Raw genomic sequence first — 11,799 nt, forward strand, 5'->3', positions numbered from 1 at the left:
ACACTCCGAAACTCATAGTGGCTAGAGCGGATATATTTTTCTCCCATCTTAGAACAGATAAAGGGTGCAGATAAATAAGTAAATAAATACTTTTAAAAATCACAAATATAATTTAAAACAGTATTTTAAATGGTAAAACTCTTTCACGTGGGATAACGTTTTTTTTTTTTTTTTTTTTTTTTTTTTTTTTACCGAAATTTTCTGTTTTTGCTCTTGATTATCTTATTATTTGCTCTCGATTACAAGGATAAATACATTTTTGCCAATCAAATTGAGTTATTTATATTATATTATAGTGCGAATGCATTTTAAACATAGCGAAATGTAATAAAAATAAAAATATTTAAAAATTAACAGTAAGTAACAGTATAATGAAGGGTATGAACGAATTTCAGGGATTTTGTGGAAAACTGTATTTTAGAGTCAAATATTAGAACAGGTGCAATTGCCATAAAATTAATTAGTTTCATTAATGTAAGTAAAAATAAATACTAGAAGTAAAATATATGAAACAGATAAAAGTAAATAAAAGAAAAATAAACACAAGTAAATAAATGTTAACTAACTTATTATAAAGGCATAAATATCATTTACCATAGAATTTAGTCCAACCTAGTTACAAAACTTAAAGATTTTACACTTTTCTAAATTGTTTGATGTTTGGAATTCTTTTAGGATGTTTTCAATTCTTTCATCCAATTTTACATATGCTTTTTTCCTTTTTATTCCAGGGTCGCCTACCTCTCTGGATTTCAAATTAAAAGACACTTTTTGTGTTTCTTCTTTTAGTATTTTAACTAATAAGTGGACATACGGCTGGTTTCTGCTAGTGATTGCATTTAATTTCAAATTCCACCCTTCAACAAAATTATTTCTCCTATGATGCTATCCATATACATTCCATACTTTAATGGGCATATTTGGAGGAAGGTCTTCTGTTTCAAAAATGTCGGCTTATCTCTACAGCAGATGCAAAGCTCGAAACTACACAATAGATGACATATGACTGATTAAGGGAACAACACAATAAAAATTTCCGCTCTGCCCACCCAGCTCCTCTCATGTGTCCGCTGTAGCCACTGTCCGCTCTGACCACGTAACCTATATATATATCCCGGAAGTCATAATTTATGTACAAGAAGCGCTGACGGACTAGCGTCCTTTCACCGACGATACAACAGCAGAAGAGCGTAAAAAAAGGGCAGAAATACTTATCCCCGGTCTTATATACCATGAGATTCTGATAGGGATTTCTTTACACGTGTCAATTTAGGCAAGGAATAGGGATCTTTTAGAAGAATTTGCTTAGCTAGACAATTTTTTATCCCTTCACTCGGAGCGAGGGAATCGCTGACTTAGATGTTTTTAAAAGCTTCTGTTGCATTAATTAAATAGAAAAAGTGGAATGGGATCAGAAAATAAGACAACAAATATTTTAGAATGAAGTTAATATGGACTGAATTAATATATATATAACTCTTACAATAAAACCAACCAAAATTTTTCAAAAAAATTAATAAATATTGCAATTATTCACAAGAAGAAGAAGACAGCATTACTTTATTCCCAAACACTGCAAATATGAATCTGTGAAACTGAACAACAATCTGAAAGGAATTACCATTTACATTTTATAGCTGTATAAAGCTCACAATTAATGCATTTTATTTTTCATCACTAAAAACCATCTAGTTATGATGTGATTTTATTGATTTATTGAAGTTTAGCTAAAAATTATGAAGTAATACGGTACTACGCATTATTTATTTTCTTTAGTTTTTATTTCATATGTTAATTCATTTGTTCACTTTTTAATTATTTATATTATACTATCAAACGAATTAGAATTTGGCACTTGATATTTGGCTACATCTCTATTTTTCCAAGTATTATCGCATCATTCAAAATTCAGCATTATCTTGTTATTTAACTGTAGACTTTTCAGGATATTATATTCATATTCCTTAGCACGAGAACAGTGACTGCTGCATTATTGAGCACGTAAAATTAATTCTTTCCTTACCTTAATTCCTTTGCAAGTTATTTGTTCCTATTTTTCTTTTTTTTAATGTGAATTCTTAAAACTTCATTTCACCACATTTCAAAAAATTTGTAAAATGAAACCGACTACAAAATAATTTTCTCTATTAAGAGGCATCTGCAATAAAACTAATAAATAGAATGAAGCTAAATTCCAGTAATACTCTTTAGGCAAAAAAAAAAAAAAAAAAGTTTTCATATGGAGACATATTGGTGCTATTGGAACCAAAACATTATGGTACTAAGGCTCATGTGGAACATAATCAGTGTTGCGTCCTTTACTTTATAAAATATATAGAAATTGTAACTTTCTTTGTGAAATTTAGTTCCCTGTGCTTTCCATAATCTATATATGCAATTTGGTTTCATTCTGTTCATTAGCTCACAGTGGTCTCCAAACAAGAATTTTACTTTATTGCCTTTTTGTATTTCAATTAATTGTGGATAAAGTGAGACATCGACAATCTAACAAAATTTTATTTATAGATTCCTATGGATTGTTTAGAATTAATTGATTAAACAGCCACGTTTGGCTGAGTTGCACCAAATATATTATTCAAATGAAAAATGGCCGTTCTTACATATATTGAAACTATAATATACTGAGCATTTAAGTCTTCGATATTTATATAATACATTGGTTCAACCTCTAACATTTTATTTTAATCAACATCACTTCTGTTTAAATGAATAATGGGAGAATAATAGTTTAATTTTTCTAAAGTAGAGGGTATCTCTTTCCTATATTTAGAGGGTCAGTAACAGGCTGCAATATTATATATATTCTTAACAATTCTTAATCAATAAGACAATTGCATTAATTTTTAAAGAATTTTTGATATTTTGAAATATACTAAGAAATCCTCAAGTACGGACATGAAACTCTTCATAATATGATTTTACGGCTAGAAAAACAAACCTTGATTTAAAGTGAAACAATATTAAAAGAAATGCTTATATCCTCCGATATGTTAACAGAAAATTACATTTAAATAATTTTATGTAACTGATTATAACCTTGTATGAGTTGTCATAAAAAATTGGATTTAAATAATTCAATGTAAAAAAATCACAATAAAATACAATTCTTTGCAAATTTAAATCATTAACGACTGCTACTTATTTTCAAATAACACTAATTGAGCAGATAAATAACTTTATTAAGTGAAAATATTTTAAGTGTATTTACAATTATGTCATAGTTTATGTATGATTAAATTGTTAAAAAGACTTAAATTGTGAATAAAACACGAGTTGAAAAATGATTTTATTTCATGCATTAACACTTTCAGAGGCGGTGGTCACAAAAGAAGACACCAATTTAAAAAATATCTGTAAAAAATATATTGGTTTTAAAACTCAAAAAATTGTAGGAAAAATGCAAACGGTTTCTTTTCTAATGAATAGATGACAAACCGAGCAATTTTATATATATTTTTTGGTATTAATTCTATGTTAAATATACCTCGATTTTTTGCCTGAAATGTGAGATTTTTTTTTGATTTCTTAAGAATTGAAATATTATCGAAATCAGTCATCCGCTTTCTTACAATATCTATGATTTTTTTAAATCATAATTCTTTTGAAGCTTATAATTAATTTAAGAACGAACCAAAGTAGTTGATTTCTGAGTGGTCTCATTTGGGGACACCGCGCGTCTAGGACATCTGTTTCTTGGTTCTCTTATCTTCCGTTTTGCCATCTCTCGTATCCATGGGAAAGCTATAAGTTGATATTTTTAGGAGAAGTATGCGATGCAGATTTCGTGTTCGAGGGGGGAGGAGGGAGGTTTGTTTTTATTGTCTTCGGAGAAAGGCCAAACATTTTTGAAAACAGAAAACATTTCGCATTTCAGATTTGCCTTTCGTTCCAGACTTATTTTTAAAGCTCATGCTCTGCTTAATTTTTTTGCGATTTCTTCCTGTATCTACTTTAATATAGCCTTAATTTTTTATTTAAATTTTTTCGTAATTATCATTACTGTATTCTGCATTTAAAGACTTTCTTGCCCGCAGTCTGCTGTAGACTATAATAAAAATATAGGGTTTGTAGATTATTTTGATCATTTTAAAATCCTGTATAAAATAGATCGTAAAATTCGGAAATGGTGACACAGGCTTTTTTCCATTTTTTTTTAGATGTACGTGTTATCCATGCGTTTGTTTTACTTACGCAGCTGCCAAATTCCTGTAAAATCCCAGAAGTGAAAGCACTGAAGGAGTTTAGAAGACAATTAATTTCAGATTTGATGTTAATGGGGGAAGAAACGTCAATTTCGGAGCGGCGCAGCTACTCTTCACCATCAATAGCAATATAAAGAAACAAACCGTCTGTGCCAGAAGAAATTCGATTCAATATCACATGTCCATCAAGTGTTCCCCTCTAAGATGTCCTTCGTGCAATTCCAAAAAAATGTGCATAAAGCACAAACAATGTGCAAAACATGCAATGTGCCATTATGTGTTAGACAAAAAGACACTCCTACATGTTTGGAAAGATTTCATGCCAAATAATGAGTTATTCTTAATTTTTTTTTTTTTTGCTTTCTGTTTGATGTTTATCAATTTAAATTTAAGTGTGAATATATATTTTTAGCATTTTAGTTAGATAGTTCTTATTCTTAATTGATATTTTGTATTAAATTGCAATGGTTTCTATTTTTAATTATTTATATATGTAAGATATAATTGAGAAATAAATATGTCATGAATTGTATTTTTAATATTTTAAATTTTTCAAATTACCTAAAACATAAATAAAAATGTTTATTCACCTAAAATATTCATAATTACTGCTATTATCATAAGAAATGCTTGTCTAGATGAGGGGAAAAACTTGCAGTAAAAAAAATTCTATTCAAAAGCTTTAGATATACCATGAATATTACAATGTATACTACCATGCGTATACCATGAATACTACAATGTATACTACTATGTATATACCATGAATATTACAATGTATACTTACATACTCAATATGCTATGTCTATTATACCACTATGATATGAATGCTATTGCTTATTTTTTGTGTTTCATTTAAGTTAGAAATAAATTGAAGACTGAATTATTGAAAATAAAGAAAAAGATCCAAATACTTTCCCCGAATAGTTAATAAACGTTGTGATGTCAAGTTATTTTTGCAATTAGCACTTTAAAAAATTATTTTTCTAAATTTGTATTAATGTTGTTTCGCTTATTTTAAAAAAGATAAAGATGACCTATATCATTAATTTTTGTTTATATATCTTCTTCTCATAAAATGTGTTATTTAAATTCATTGAGTTATTTAATTATAATTACAGATATGAATTCCTGTTAGTTAATCACATTCAGTTATTCACAATTTCATTTTAGAATTTAACATGCATTTACTAAAACTACAAAGCACAAGAATAATATAAATGACCAAATAAAAATTAACATGTATGAAATGGATAATGATTTGTTTTATCTTTATTTTACATATGATTGAGTTTAACTATCAATATATCACATTACCTCTTCATTCACAATGTAATTTATACGTTTCTGAAAATTTATGCGATTTATTTATAAAATGCATCACAAGAACAAATTTGTAAACTGCAAAACAACATTTACAAAGATAAGAACTAGCGATTTTAAAATAGATTATGATAGAGGGAAATTTAAAATTAATTTTTTTCACTCACTATTTAACAAAAAAAAAAAAAAAATACATGGATCAATGACAACGTTTTTTCTGGTGCTCAGCGAAAAACGATTATTCAATTGAACCGGGAAAAGCGTTGAGCTACTACTCAACATTTAAATGACAACACTTATCCCGAGTGCTCCTCTGGCTCAAATGCTTCTACCTGTGAAAAGTAAGGTTTGCGATAGATTCGCCCATCCCATAAGGATAACTGTTGCGATTGAAATGCTAGTCAGCTTCCCGCCACCTCCGAATATTCTGCGCTCTCCGATCGTTGACTGGCTGGACAGCGAAGCAAAATGAGTTACGTCAACAGGGCTCTCCTCATCTGGAATGGTTAGAAGCGGAGAGCAGTTAGATACGTCATCAAGTTCGCCTCATTCTGATTGGCCAAGCGCTCATAAAAAAGATATGTCCAGTTTTGCTAATTACACTGTCTAATATTGAAGTTTCCCAAACAGAGAGAGGTGCAATCGTAGGAGTAAAAAAATGTGAATCAAGTCTTTTTGAGGAAATATTAGAAATATCTATAACTAATGACGGCTATCCGCATTGAGGCTTTTCAAATTAAAAAAAAAAATGTACAGAGCCAAACGGGAAATGTTGGATATAAGAACGAGCTCCGACGAAAATTTCGAACTAAGACAGTTAATAAAACAGAATTAAAAAACAATGAAAAAAATAAAAAAGTGAAAAAAAAAGAAACAGAAACATGAAAGCAATTCAATGTTCCGGATGGATATAAGAATTTACGTGGGTGCGATAATGAGTCATTTTAGAGTCCGTAACGAATCTAAAATAAAGTATTAAATATAAAGTAAGTACTAAAATTAAACAAATCTTCTTTATGTAGTTCAGATCATCACATCTTGTAACGAAAAGGCGATAGATAATGTTAAGTCATATCTATAAAAAAAATGGAGAATCCGGCCTGCTTGGCATTTCGGAAAACATATCATGCATAGTTACTTTCTTAATTTTATCAGTCTCTATTATTACTGATATAATTATTAGGTGATAATTAATAGTAATAATATATAGTTAATTTATATATTACAATAGCATAATATATAGTTAATATAAATTATGCTAAGCTTTATTTAAAAGTACTCTTCGGCTATCTCTAAATAAAGCTTAAATGTGCTAATATTTAGTTTTTGAAATACAAAAAGAGCAATAAACATAAATCAAATTCCTTTGTAAGTTTCATCTTTCAAACATGGAGAGGTGTATTGTAGTATAATAGCCCAAACATTAATGGCCTAAGCAAGTTTCTTATATTCGAACTTATCAAACAAGTATATAAATAATAGAACTTCATTTAATCACTTAACTTAAATGAATTGCGAACTATATTGCGAAACTTTGCCATTTTGAAAAATGGTATGTCATTGTTTTTAATGAAGTTTGAAGTGATTTCAGTCAAAAGTAACATAAAGAATCATTGCTACCAAAAATATAACACATAAAAATCTCAGTAAATAATCTGCCTTACTACTTTTGTGACGAATCTTACGACTGTTTGTATTAATCTTTACAATACAATTATCAAAAAAGTACTGAAAGTTTTTTGAATAATACGGTGTGTTACAAAAGCTAGTTGTCTATATCAGTTTAATGTTAAAATCGTACGGGTCTGTATGACTCTGCATCTAGAATCGTATAAATTGCGAATCCATGACGATGGGCAAACGTTTGAGTAGAGAAAGTGAATCGTGTCCTTTTGAAATAGTATTAGAAATGTCTACATCTGAAAACAAATAGCAACATAAGATCACAGGCGCGACGAGGCTTTACAAAGAAAAATTACATCTGTCAAGGTGAAATGTCGGTTACAGAATGAGTTCTGATGTAAAATTCTAACTAAAGTATTTATAAAAAGAATATTCACAAAACAATTGAAAGAAAGCAATAAAGAGACAAAATAAAGAATAAAATCAAATATAAAAGCAATACAAAGTAACAGCATAAATTGGGAATGGTGTTGAGAAACATTTTATAAATTTGTATGCAAAAAATTCAAGGAAAAGTAAAAATTCTTGTGCAAAATTTTAGGGTCAAGACTAAAAAAAAAAAAAAATCTAAATATGCATATATATATACAGAAAACACTCTATTGCCAAGGAAACAGTTCCAAAAATTTTCACTGAGTCTGTAGTGAAGTAATCACGAATTTATTTCACTGCAGTTTTTATTTTTATGTATACACAATTTATTTCACTGTATTTCAAAATTCAGCTTTATTAGCTGTGAATTATTTGAAGATGAAATTCATAAGGTTGTTACTGAACATTATAGAAAAATTTGTTTCGAAACTCAAATATCAAAATATTTTTGAACACATGATTATTTTTGAAATGACATGCTTGTAAATGGGGTTACGTTTATAATATATAGAATTAAAGATATTAGGAGTAATATTTAAGAATGTCAGGAACTATTTATTAAAAAAATGTAACAAGTAACTAACTAAACAAGTAAATAAATAATATAATTTTAGTTTTTCATTAAACGTAAACAACATTGCATATTGCACTATATCAGCTACCTCTAAATAAAGTTCAAATGGGCTAATATTTAGTCTGGATTCTTTTTAAAACCCAAATAAAGCTTTCAGTATAACTCGTATTCTTCAGAAGTTTCATATTTGAAACATCGAAAGGTGTTTTATAGTTTATTAACCCAAACGCTAATGGCCTAGAGTTTCTTATATTCGAACTTATCAAACAAATTTATAAATAACAGAATTTTATTTATTCACTTAACTGAAACGACACTGCGAAACTTTAAGATTTGAAAAGCTGTATGTCATCGTTCTTAATGACGTTTGATGCGATAACATTCAAAAACAATATAAATAATCATGGTACCAAATACAAAACCATATAAAAATCTCAAAAATGTACTTTAATAATGCACTGTAATAATGTACTTTACTGCTATTTTGACGAATTTAATGATTCTTTGTATTATTCTCTGAAATAGGATTATCAAGAAAGTAATGATAGTTTCTTGAATAATGCGGTGCGTTAAAAAGCCAGTAGTCGGTATTTCTTTAATGTTAAAAGCAGTATTATTATTGTACGGGTCTGTATGATTCTGCATCTAGAATCGTGAAAATTCCGAATTCGTGACGATGGGCAAATGATTGAGCAGAGAAAGTGAACGGTATCATTTTGAAATAATATTAGAAATGTCTACAACTGAAAACAAATAGAAACATAAGATCACGACCGCAATGAAGCTTTTCAAAGAAAAATTACATCTGTCAAGGTGAAATGTCCGTTACAGAATGAGTTCTGATGTAAAGTTCTAATTAAAATATTTCTAAAATTAATATTCACAAAGAAATTGAAATAAATCAATAAAGAGCCAAAATAATGAACAAAATGAAATATAAAAGTAATACAAAGTAACAGCATAAATAAGGAATAGTGTTGAGAAACATTTTATAAATTTTTATGCAAAAAAATTCAAGGGAAAAGTCCAAATACTTATGCAAAATTTCAGGGTCAGGATTGAAAAAAAAAATCCAAATATGCAAATATATATAGAGAAAACAATCTATTGCAAAGAAAACAGTCCCAGAAATTCTCACTGAGTCTATAATGAAGTGATCAAATGAAATTTTGAAATTCAGATTTATTAGCTGTGAATTATTTGAATTGAAACTGAAATGCAGAAGATTGTTACTGTACATTATAGATAAAATTAATTCGAAATTGAAATTTCATAATCTTTTTGAATATATGATTATTTTTGAAATGGCGTGCTTGTAAATCTGCTCACATTTATAAAATGTGGAATACCAGCTATTTGACCTAAGATCTAAGAATATCAGACAGTATTTATTTAAAAAAAATGTACAGAACGGAGTTCTACAGATCTCCGTTACCTGTATCTCTTAATCATTATAAACACTGTTCTTTTATCAAACCTCACTTTCCTTCATATAATTTTTCCTTAATGTCTTAATACATGGGGACAGTTTTTCGTAATTATTTTTTATGCATTCTGTTGAATGTTTCAAAATTTATTATGGAAAAGGAAATAAAAGAATAAAAATATTACACGCACTTTAAGTTAAATTTTATCATATCTAACTGCAGGAAATATAAAATCCCATTCATTGTACAATTTGCATGCATAATTTTAAAAATAAATATCGCATTAACAGAAAACGTAAGCATGGTGCATACAAAAATAATAAAATATTTTATTTTCATTAATAAGATTTTTTTAATTAAAATTTTTTTTTCCTGAAAGGAAAGCGCCAAACAGAATTTGCAGTTTTAAAAAAAGTAAATTATTCCTAATTTCACTATTTATTTATTATGTTTTATTATTTTTTAATTTTTATTTTTTTACCTAGGTAGAGTATTAAGGATGGTCGAGAGTCTACTTTGCTTCATAGTTCCCCAGTATCGTTAAATTCAGTACAATTGATCCACATTCCAAGACATTTCGAAGGAAAACATGATATGAATTATCAATACAAGCATTTATTCCTTGAGTATATACTTGTATGTCTGAAGATAGAATAAAAATTTACAATAATAAATATAAGGTTACAATTCTCAAGAAATGCAAGTCATATCTAGATACAAAACTATAATGCAAGAAAAACGTAAATCGTAAAAAAATATTTTCACAAGCATGAAAGGAAACGACGAAGTAGTTCATATATATAAATTTTACTTATCACTCTTTCGACTTCTTTCCACTTGCACGAAATTCACAATTGATAAAATTTTTTAAGACTTCATAAATTTCCAAAATTAACCTTTTTCTATTTTCTAATTGTTATTTTTATTTTAAAAAAAGTCCCCTTTTACCTACAGAAAGTAGACTGGAGATGGAAAATGAACGGCTCTTGTAGTGAAAAGGAAAGCGAAACTTCGGACTTCGCGCAAAGGAAGAAGAGCAGTCGAATTCGTTAAGGCCTTTTAAAAATCACGACAAAGCAATTTTTTTTTTAATCTCAGAGAGTCTAAGCAGTTTTAGAGTAATATATTTCTTTCGTTAAAACAAAATAGCATGAGTTTGCAGAAAAACATTTAAATTAAACGCCGTGATATGTAACTTTCGATGCTACTATCTAGAAAATAATTGTAATTTAATTTAATTACAAATTTAATATAATTACAATTCATTTTAATTTCTATGCAGTTAATTTATTACAGACAAATCATATATGAAAGTAGCCAAAGATTATCTTTATTACAAGACTAATTTTCTGCTAATTTTTATAAAATAATTTGCGTATCGGGACATATTTAGTACTCACAAAAATATTATCTTTCCGACTTATATTTTAATCGCTCATTCCGGAAAGTTTTGAGTTAATCTTCATAAAATAATGAATATTATACTCTAAATTTTCTTATATATGATTTTGTTTTTTCGACTGAGTTCATAAACGTTCAGTTTCTCAAATCGATTTACAGAGTTGGTCCAAAATTTGCTCTATAATTCTAGAGATAAAATCATATGCCATAATCTATCTATCTAATTCTTTACACTGTTGATTTATCATGTTCAAATGCACACAGATGGACATACAGACAGGGTTCTTTTATGGATTTCTTATAGTGTAAATATCTCATACCAAATTTCTTGCGTTTCGTTGAGCTATCCTGCTCAGAACAGATGAGCAGACAGACATAATTCTAAAGAGTAGTTTTTCGAGCTCAACTGAGATCTAATACTTGAAAATTCATCAAAATCTCGAGATTGAATTTTTTGACTATTGTAATATTCTCTCTGCGTATATTCTGGATATAAGAAAGTTAAAAAAATAATAATTGTTATCTTTGTATGGAAAAATATTTATTTAATGTTGTTGTTATAAATTATTAACAAAAAATATATAGCCAGATTATATTACAAATTTCTCATCTAACTATTTTCAAACAATTTCAATGAAACAAATTAGTATTACTAGTATGACAATGAAAATTTTTGCAAAGATTGGCAGACAGCTAACTCTGCGTCTATGATCGATGGATATCTTGAATTAGAATCTATTCCTGAATTTTATAATATTTGGAGAACTGAGCTAAATTACAAACAAACAAAAAATCC

General features: G+C 28.1%; 1 protein-coding gene across 2 annotated transcripts in view; it reads right to left on the reverse strand.

Annotated features, from left to right (window-relative positions):
- LOC129958657 (solute carrier family 45 member 3-like) overlaps positions 1–10,619 on the reverse strand; it is an 86,482-nt gene extending 75,863 nt beyond the window's left edge. Inside the window, exon 1 of one of the 2 annotated variants that reach the window (XM_056071273.1) lies at positions 10,551–10,619. The gene's annotated coding sequence lies outside the window, so the exon portion shown is untranslated. The remainder of the gene's footprint in view (positions 1–10,550) is intronic. The other variant, XM_056071275.1, reaches the window with a different exon arrangement.
- Positions 10,620–11,799: the final 1,180 nt, after the last annotated feature.

Source organism: Argiope bruennichi, chromosome X1 (assembly GCF_947563725.1).
Source record: "Argiope bruennichi chromosome X1, qqArgBrue1.1, whole genome shotgun sequence".
Taxonomy (NCBI): domain Eukaryota; kingdom Metazoa; phylum Arthropoda; class Arachnida; order Araneae; family Araneidae; genus Argiope; species Argiope bruennichi.